Source organism: Natator depressus, chromosome 1, assembly GCF_965152275.1.
Source record: "Natator depressus isolate rNatDep1 chromosome 1, rNatDep2.hap1, whole genome shotgun sequence".
NCBI classification, from domain to species: domain Eukaryota; kingdom Metazoa; phylum Chordata; order Testudines; family Cheloniidae; genus Natator; species Natator depressus.
Genome location: NC_134234.1, coordinates 252,031,982 through 252,042,526, shown reverse-complemented (window position 1 = coordinate 252,042,526; position 10,545 = coordinate 252,031,982).

Here is a 10,545-nt window from a genome sequence, read left to right as displayed (position 1 = left end):
ATAGCTATGAAGTGAAGTGGGTTCCATTTTGTTTGATTGTTGGAGTGCAGGAAAGGAGGAAAAATTCTGTGGTCTTTGGTATGTGTCTGCTCCTCCAAGTTAAAAACCCCCAAAGTATTTTTTTTTCAATCAAGTTTCTGCATCTCTAATCAACCAGACTGGAACAACTGAGTCAGTCACCCATGCACAATGAAAGCAAATTAACCAACATTTCCACTCTGGTATCGAAGATGCTGAAACATCCTTGACATGTCAGTATTCTACTTCTTTATGTTAGGAGCCTGTAATGTGTAGTTAGAGTGTGGATAGAAATGTTTAAATGCTTTACTGAATCAGGACCCAATTGATGATTTTTTCAAATTAACATGAGAAGCAGTCAGAGTAGAAAGAAACTACTGGCCTTGTTCAGCCATTACTGCTTGGGAAAGTGCTTATAGTCATGGATCTATGATACCCTATTTTTAGGGGACCCCCAACATCAGAATGCAGACACAGAATGCTCATTAATGTCAAAAGGAACTTACTGTATGTGCCAGTTAACTGGGCACAACATTTTCATCGTAAAAGTTCCCTGGACACAGAGTGTACTTGCCCTACAGAGTGTAGTTGCTGTGGGCTGTTTAAGAAATAATTTGCGAATTAGAAAAAAAGACAAAACATTTATTCAAGTGATGGACTACGTATGTTGGTCGTTTATCCAAAAGTACTTCTAGTTCCTGTAGTGGAACTCTTACCCTGTTCGTCATGTAAGTATGCAGAGTTTTATAAACCCCAAATTACAAGGTTATATCTTTTCTGTCATGCCGCATTGTAGTATCCACTGTAAGGATTAGATTGATTTATTTTCCCCAGTTAATTACTGTTTCAATAAGGGAATAATGTCCTACTCCTTTTGACTCCTCCTATACTGACAAGAAACGACCGTGCAGTGCAAAAAGGCAATGTTTGCGTCTAATAATCTGCTAGCATTAAGGGCATGGTTTAAATCCAAAGAAGAGAAATGGTTTTGACTTCAGGCTGAAACTCTGCTTGGACACACAGTCTTTACCCTCTACTAGTTATGCTTCAGAGTTGCAGAGATCTCTAAACAGGTGAGACCAAAGAGTTCAAACCAAACCCTGGCTATTTCCCTAGGTATTACAGCAACATAATTCTCTTATAAACAGTGCATGTATATATATTTTCCATACAAAGAGCTACATTAAAAGAATGCTGTAAAGTGAAGCACTGAAAAGTTAGGAGATGCCCAAATTAAAGTTGCTCATGCAACCTTAATCTGACCCTTTGTGTGCATGCCTTATAATACAATCTTTAAGATCACATGCAATTTTTTTCAGAGGACCCCTGCTTCATTCAGTGCACAAGATGGATGGTGCTCAGGGAATGTGGCCGCTGTTGGGTATTTCTTTTTATCCTCACTGGTATTGATCTTTGAATAATATTTTAGTCTCCTTGATTCTGAGCAGAGCCAGGCCCCCTTTTTCAAAGGGTAGGTTTAAACTTGGTCTTGGAAACCCTTTGGGAAAATCACTTAAACCCTATGCATTAAGCTTTGCGTGTAGAATGCTTGGGGTTTCATTCTGTAAGTCCTTCTCATGTGTAGGGCTCTTTGTAGTCCGTGGGAATTACACACATGGAGGGCTTACACTATTGGACCCTAAACATGTGAATTCTAAAATGCAGTAAATAATGACCTGTCTCATTTTTTAAAAAGAGCCAAAATACAGGAAGAATAAGTGAGTGAAAACACCTGTTGACTTACCTCTGAAGACCGCTAAGTCACAACTGAACATTAGTTTTGAGGTTTGTCCGGGATCTGTGCCCTTTACTTATTAATCACTAGACCACATGGCCTCCCTATTCTAAATGATCTAGGTTATTGCAGAGTTTGCGAAGCCGAGCTTTGAGATTAAACCAGCCTCGGCTCAAAGATTCATGATCTTTGTTAGTTCTGCTGATCCCACAGGCATTGCACTGCTGTGTGTGAGCAAAGGAGAAACACCGGAGGAATACAACAACTATGGTAATGGCAGCAATCAGGACATTCATCCTTTCCAAACTCTGCCCACCTGAAGTCAACAGTTGGTTGGTTAGTTAATGGCTGAAGCAAAGCTAGTGTCCTTGCAAGCTTCTTTTGCTGATTTTGAGACAGATTTATTGCTGCAGCAGTTCTCTCTTGCAGTGCTCTAAAACAACTGACATCTAAAGAAGAAAAATTGAAAACCAGTGTATCCTGATTGTTCCTCTGGCTACTCATCCATACTAAACAAAACACAAGCCATGAGTAGGCAGCAGCAAATCAGGGTGTTTTGGTTTTTCTAGAAGATCCAAGTGATCTCTATGTATAATCTACTTTTTGGGTAGACTTTTCTGTGCTTCACTACAGCTCATAAAGAGTTCTCCAATGAGTGACAGACACCTATTATGCATAGGCATTTTTGGGACTCACCACCGTGCAGATTCAGACTGAGGGCATATAACTTATGTAATTTCCCCACACACACATAGACCCTGCCCAGTGCTTACCCCTTACAGGAAGGCATAAAAATCCAAATGGTACAGCTATTCAGTGGTGAGGCATGACAGTGTGGTTCTAGGGTCTGTGTTATGCAGGAGGTTAGAGTAGATGACCAAAATGGTCCCTTCTGGCCTTAAAAATTGCACATCCTGCTGGTATTGGTTCACACTGAACTGTTTGGGCAGAGTTTGTATCCTTTGCTTTTAAGTTTTGGGTTTGTTCAAAGTAAAGTAAAGCAAAGACAAACTAAAAAATCAATGGATTTTGTTAAGATTCGTGAGTAGCATATGGATTTTGCAAAAGTTCATGTTCATGGGGATTCATCCAGGCCAGTAGACCTAACACATAACCAACCAACTGTCAGAAAATTTGTTGTGGACACATAGAACTCAGCCTTTTTTTAAAAACTTGTTCTTATAGCGAAAGCGAGCAAAAACAGTTCAGTTTGAGTCTCAGTTATCTGGGCCCAAAAATATTTCAGACAAAAAACTTTGCTGGTTTCATTTCCACATTTGTATAAGAAACAAGCAGACTTCAGAGTCTTTTTGAAGTTTTGTTGCAAGAGGTTTGTACAGCTCTCTTCAGTTCCCATCACACTTGGAAGTTTTCAGGACATTGTGTGAAGCAGAAGACTAGAATTGTGGGCCACTGGGATCCTCCAAGAAACAGTTCAATCAAAGGGCTAGACTTCCCTGTTGCCTGGAGTATTGGTCTTGACCTTTGAGACTTCACAGGGGCTGATTCCTGTCTCAGTAGTTTCTCTGACGGTACGTGTGAAAGAACATAGGTTCATGATATTCCATATGGCAAGTTCTTTACTAAAGATACACCATCATGGTCCCTTTCTTTTATGAAAAGCAAACGGGTGCTCTTCCACTTTTAGGCTTCTGCATTTCTGCACACCCTTCTCTTTATTCTGTGATTTTGGCAGCTTTTAGTTAAGTCCAAACTTGAGAGGAAGTTGAGTGGTTGGAAGCCACAAGGATGGGATCCCGATGTTTTATTTTTATTTTTTTAACATATTCCTATTGTTGCAACTTTTCTGGCTCCTGACCCTCTGTGCCTCTAAACATCATTCCCAGGAATTACTGTTTTTTAGTCAAAGGGCAGTAACACCATGAGCAATTGCACACATACGTACAAGCACATTGGGCACTCAACATTTCCCCCACTTCGTGCAGTTCCTATGTTAGCATGAAATTTCTTTAAGGCCAAGTGAAATTTCTAAAAGGCTTGATCCCATGATCTTTTTGCATCCAGTCCATCACACATTTTACCTGTGCTTCACCTTCCCCACATTTATCGCTGGCGATAGTGTCCCTCTCTCCCATTACTTTGTCAGATATTTTTAAGATAGTACAGTATCTTCTCACAGCCTGTGGGCTGTTTATGCTTATTGTGCAGAGAATCCACCTTTTCCTTGCTAACTCCTTGGGGGGGGCTGGGGGGGAAGGAAAGAGCTACTTTAAAGCAAACAAAACCTCTGAATGTCAGGAATAGAGGGATCAAGCCTTGAATATAGCACAATATTAATAGCCTCAGAGGAAGGGGAGATGCCTGAAGATGCTCAGAATCCTGTACCAATCCTGCATCCAACCTTACCAACCATTGGGTGTGAGATGCTAATGATGACTAGGACCCCACCAAATTTGTGGTTCATTTTGGTCAATTTCACGGTCACAGGATTTTTAAAATAGTAAATTTCATGGTTTCAGCTATTTAAATCTGAAATTTCACGGTGTGGTAATTGTAAGGGTCCTGACCCAAAAAGGAGTTGGGGGGGTTGTCACAAGGTTATTGTAGGGGAGTAGTATTGGTGGCAATACCATGACCCCCCCCCCCGAAAATAATAACCTTACAACCCCCCTGCAACTCCCTTTTGTGTCAGGACCCCCAGTTTGAGGAACTCTGGTCTCCCCATGAAATCGGTATAGTTCTATAGGGTAAAAGCACACAAAAGACCAGATTTCACGGTCTGTGATGCATTTTTTCATGGCCGTAAATTTGGTAGGGCACTAATGATGACCATGCATAGCTTTGGGGAAAGCAATGGCATTGGAAGATTTGAAAAGGCCCATTTTATTTTTTTGCCTTCACACAGCCAGCTGATTTGTCCTCCATAAAGCCATCCCCTGGTAGCATATGTAGAAATGAACCAAATGGACAGCACACCAGGTAACAGAGTACATAAATAGTCACTCTCCTTCCAAGCTTGCTGCAGGTTGCTGCAGCTTCAGTTTTACCATTTAGCTGACGTTCTCAGAAGAGTTCACAACGTGAAGGAGACTAACAGGTGCTGAGTGCATTAAAAAGGCAATGGACTGTTGTCCCTATTTTTCTAATATGTCTACTAAGTTTTCGGTGCCTCCATTTTTCAGTGTTCCAACTTGAGCTACCTATAGCTTCCTTCTCAGAGGTGCTGAGCAACCACCGCTGTTTTTGACTCCATTTGGAGACGAGGGTGCCCAGCTCCTCTAGAAATCAGGTCCTAAGTGTTGCAAGTTGGGCATCAAAAGTGTGTGGACAGTTTTGAAAATGTCAGCCTAAGTGACTAAGAATGAGTGAGTTGACCAGCCATGGGAGCAGCAGCTTGTGTGCTTTGGAATTCAAGGGCACTGTGATGGACACAGCATGCTAACAGACAAGAACACATTGCTTTTGAGAATAAAGGGATGAAGATCTTAATAGTTGATAGTTGAAGCAAAATATTACACAAGGCAATGTGGGTAAGGATATGCAAATGTCATTGCATCATGCTACTGTTGTAGGGTTTTGCAGAGGTCAGGAACAGCATATGCAATATATCTGTTGGCACTCTTCTAATGACATAAGAAATGAATCCATATGAAAGGAGAAACCACATTTCCCCTCACCAAGCAGGGCTTGATTTGAATCTGACTCCTTTTTGCCATGACACAGGTATTTTTACATTCTTCAGGGGGAAGACTGGGATTTCATAATCCTTACGGTGAGCGATGCAGGAAGGGAGGCTTGTCATTGCTTTGCAAGACATGTCACACGGAAGGATTTGAATTTTAAAATCCTGTCCCTGACTGTGCATTACCCTAATGGAAGGCCTCCTGTGTGAATGAATAGTGAACTCTTCAGTTTCTCTCCCACTGGGAGTGGGGGTGGTCCTTATACTACATTTCAGGACAGAAAAAGAAAATCCATCCATTTTGTTTTACAAGCAACTCTTGAACAGAAGTGCTCCCTAGAGAGGGATGACCTCTGTATCCCCATTCCCAAGCGCCTCATCCCTCCAGGGCTGTTAGATTGAGGCAACTGGCATTTAACACAAAACACTTAGTTTACATGTATGCTTCAGTCTGTGTGTAAGTTTTCTAGGTGATAATTTTATTGGGGAAAATGCTGTTTAGACTGTGCGTGCAAAATAAATGGCTTGTAAATATTAAAAAACAAAAACAAAAAAAGTTTAATTTTCAGTTGTGCAATAAAATTGTGAAATAATCCTCTCAATTCCTTTCCACCGATGTCTGACTTGCTGCATGTTGGTTTGAGTCACAGAGCAGCAGTGTTTCTCTAGATGGCATGAGAAAGAGGTTTGATTACCTTTTTATTCTTTGCATTTGTGTTTTCTTTTCCATTCATATTATTCTTTGTTCATCCTGGCCCCAGTTCAATAAAGCACTTACGCACATGAGGAGTGCCACTGGTCAGTGAGACTACTCACCTGCTTAAAGTTAAAACACATGCTTAAGTGCTTTGCAGAATGTGGACCCTCTTCCCTGTTCTCTCTTTTATGGCTGTTCCCTTGCGTACAAAGACAACACCCACACTAAGGCCTGGTCTAGCACAGGCATGGGGGATCGATCTAAGTTACGCAACTTCAGCTACGTGAATAACACTGAACAGCAGAACACTGCTGTTGCAGATTTTGTTATCTGCCAGGTGTAAGAGCAATTCCCATGTTAATCTGAAGTCTCTCCTGGCAACAGAAGAGGCTGTGTAAGCATCAGCAGGTCGAATGTTTCCTTTAATTGACACCCCGCCTCCCTCGTTGTTAGATTTCCCAGCTGTTACTGTTACAATCTCACTTCCAGCTTGGGATCCTTGCAGCAGAAGATGAGTAGTGACTATGCCCATGGGACAACCAGTTCTGCCCTGTCATCCATGAGGTCAAGAGCCTTCATGCTCCAGAACCATGGGAACTACAAACCCCCAAAAGGAGTAACGGTGAGAGAGGGAGGACAGGTCAGATACTGCTGACCACTGTGCATTTTACTGAACCTAACACGCAAATGCCAGAGGAAGCCTGGAAGAAGCTTATAAAAATGGCCGCTCTTCTGGGATGTGATAATGGGGTGTACATTCAGTAAGGATATTCTCAAAATATGAGGCCAGAAAAAGTAGATTATAGAACAGTCTATTTACTGAAGATTAAATGTCATGTGAACACGACCAAAACCACGTGTAAGTCAGGAGGACTCCCTGAAATTTGTTTGGGTTTTTTAAAAAACAATTATTTCAGTGTCAAACTTTTTTCTTAGTTTCTTGTGACTTCCAGGGGAGAATTTGAGTCCAAAAGGAGAGAAGAAAAATACTGTAAAATTGTAAAAACTATAATTGTATTCATTACTGCAAATGTAAATGACGGTTTCATGTTTCCGTGTATTTAATCTCAGAGAAAGGAAGATAAGGACCAGGAATGTACAGGTAGGATTTTCAGAAGCACTCAGTGTTGACCTAACTCTGCTCCCATTGAAGTAAAGGGTAAGATTTCCTGGTGTACTCCCTTAACGCCAGTGGACTTACACCAGGGATGTATTTGGCCCACTCTCAGAAGAAAGATTAAACAACGGCAAGAAATGAGTTTCATTTACTCTGCAAGTAGCATCTGATTCTCAACAACCAGACTCTTGAGATACTGTAACTAATGCTATTTCCATATTAGCCACACCTCTTTCTATTCATCCTTTGATAAAATCAGTAATAAAGAACAGCTCTCCCCAGAAATGAGACTGTGACTTTGTTAAACTTTAACACTTTAGTATCATGAAGACAGATGGTAGCTTAGTTGCCAGTGGCCCAGGAGTTTGTTTCATCAAAGGAGACGAGCCATGCCCTGCCCCCAGCTCTACATATGGAAATGAGGTGCTACGGGTTCAATTTAATGTTAGTTTAATAAGATATCAAATAGCTAGGCTTAATCAACTTTATTAATAAAAGGCTATTAGTCAAAGATTAATACACCATAATACAGCCACAAAAGAGTACCTACGTTACCAACTCATCTGGAAGGCAGCAGTCAGGCTGCCTCAAAATCTAAGCTATACCTCACCTCTCTATATATTAGGGTTGTTTACAATAGATGAGGGTTTCACCATTTCTTTGCATTACTTTAGATATTATTCTTACCTATCTTCTTTCACATGCTTTCAAAGACTTTTTGCTAAGCTGGAACAGACTATGCAATAAACAGGATGGAGATTGTAACCAGCTTCTTATCTTGGCTTGACCATACCATTCCAAAAGTCAGCAAAACTTTAGAGACATCCTGCACCCACTATAGCCTGGTACGGAGGGCATGTTAGCTAAGAATTAATAAAAGTTTTGTCTTGTCCTGTCCCTCTGGAATGTCTCTTTACCTGGCACTGAAATTACAACACATCCCCCCTTTGTTAGACACCTTAACATAAGTAAAAAGCATTCTAAATATAATGTACTATACTTATTCACTGTTAGCTACTTTCTTATTCTAGTTACATAACATCTTAATCACACTTCTAGCTACGCAATCAAACAGATTCCATTATCTGATTAATACCTTGTGAGAGCTGAATGCATCTATTTTCTGGTAGTTAGCAACAAGCAATTTACCTTCCTGGTAAAGACGTCTATTTGTGAGAGCTGTTTTCCCAATATATTCTGTTTTCAAGAGTTAGTTTGTTGCACAAACCTGGATAAAGTGCATTCCTTATCTGATACTTGTCTCTATAGCATCTAGCAATGTATGTGACTAAAATGTTGCAAGCTGGGTTTTTCAATTTCACCTTGGGCCTGGCTCTAAAGCACCATGGAGCCTTAGCTTAATTTGATCAACAGGGGTCAGCCACCTCCACACCCTCAACAACCCTTCCTCTTGGGCCCCTTAAAGATTTTCTACGGCACATACATAGCAGCATTCAAGCTATTAGCTAACAAATAGATTAGACACATAAGGATAGGGAAGTGCATGTGTTTCATTTCACCTCAGGCCAAATTTTTCAAATCAAGGCCTGAATTTGAAATGTTTACACTGGCTGATGATGTCTGTGGGAGTTTTGCCTCAGAAAGGACTCCAGGATCAGCATTATAATCTGTAAGAAGGGATTTTACACCATCCAAACTTGTCTCTCACACTTCTGCTCTCCAGATTTCCACAAGCCTGTTTGTCTACCACATTTCCCGCCTTTTATGCCACAAGAGTACATCCTCGACTATCCCCTAGGAGCCTACTCCATGAATGATTTCTGCATGACAGTAAGTCTTCCATGCAGTCAACGGAGCTGCTGCTCCTCAACACTTCTGCCTAAATATGCATGTAGGAGCCTAGCTTTAGGACCCTATTTTTGAAAATCTTGGTCAAACATTTTACATAGACACAGGCACAGTATAGCTTTCTTCAGAGCAGGGGTTGAACTGGAGGGAAAAGCATTACTCTCCAAAGCTCTGCCCACCCGTGACACCAATATAAGATACCATTAACATCAGATTAGGATGGTAACTTTGCATGCTTTGAATGAAATAATTAATTATTGACATTTAAATTGTCATAATTAGGCTTGGGGGTTAACACCCCACTGAGATGAATGGAAGCAGTTCACACCACTCAGAACTACTGTTTCAGGCTCTCTGCAGACATCACTGCTTTGATTACATTGGGTTTTCACTTTTAAGATTACTTTTGCAAACATAAGGGCCAGAGGGTTTTTTTTAAAAAGTCTAAATTCTGGATCACAAGATGGCAGCCACCAAGGAAAAGTACCAGTCTTCTGATCAATGCAAACTGCTTCAATTTGACATCTGTTTTAACACATACTAACTCATTTTAGATCTGACTTTTTCCTCCTTCCTGGGCCTCACAGAAAGTCATCATGAAGTGACTGCACTGTTGTCATCCTTCCTACAGCAAATCCTTGGTTTCTTCTTTCATAGACGTGCTCACAAATATTTCTTCTTGAGAACTGCCTTGTAATGGTACCTTCCGCAAGTAGCCCACCAGCTGTACCCTCTGTTGTCCTTGGTGGTGGTCTCAAAATGCACACTAGCTAGAGTAACACAAGCCCTTATTCCCTTCCCAATGGATGGGATAATATTGTAAACAAGAGTCTTAAGATAGTGTGGAGGTGGAGAAAACAAGCAACTTTTGTTCCTCTATTCAGCTCCAAGGATTTGGATGGCAGGAGAGAAATCTCTTGAGCCAACATCATGATATAGTACTCAAGACAAGAGCTGTTTTCATGCCACATCTCCCTGATTGTAAAATAATTCAAAGAATACTGTACAGGTAAAATTTAGACAAGTCTATAATGGTAGCCTATATAAACCATTGGGAAGGCATAAGAAACTTAGAACAGTCCAGAAAATCAGACTGTATACATTTTAGACAGCAAGTGCTTCACACATCTGTAAGGTACCCAGAACACTTAGCATTTTATATATATACATATGACAACGGTAATGCCATAGGTTTAAGCTCTGCTAACTACTTCTCTGCTTAAGATAGCACTTCCCAAAGTAAGGAGTGCACCCCCTGGGGTGAATGGACAAGTTGTGAGGGCCAGAGCAAACATATCAGTTAAGATGGTTAGGCTTTCAACAACCCATGGCAGGATTGTGTGTGCGCACACGTGTGCGCGGCAGGGTGAGGTGTGGGGAGTGGTCAATTATTTTCCATTTTCCTCGGCATGAGCTCAGCTAGTTTGAGACATAAATCCTGCCTCTTTCTCCATGGGTGTGGACGCTACCCACGCAGTGGAAAAGGTGTGGTTCCACTGCACAAAGGAATCTTGAGGCGCTACACA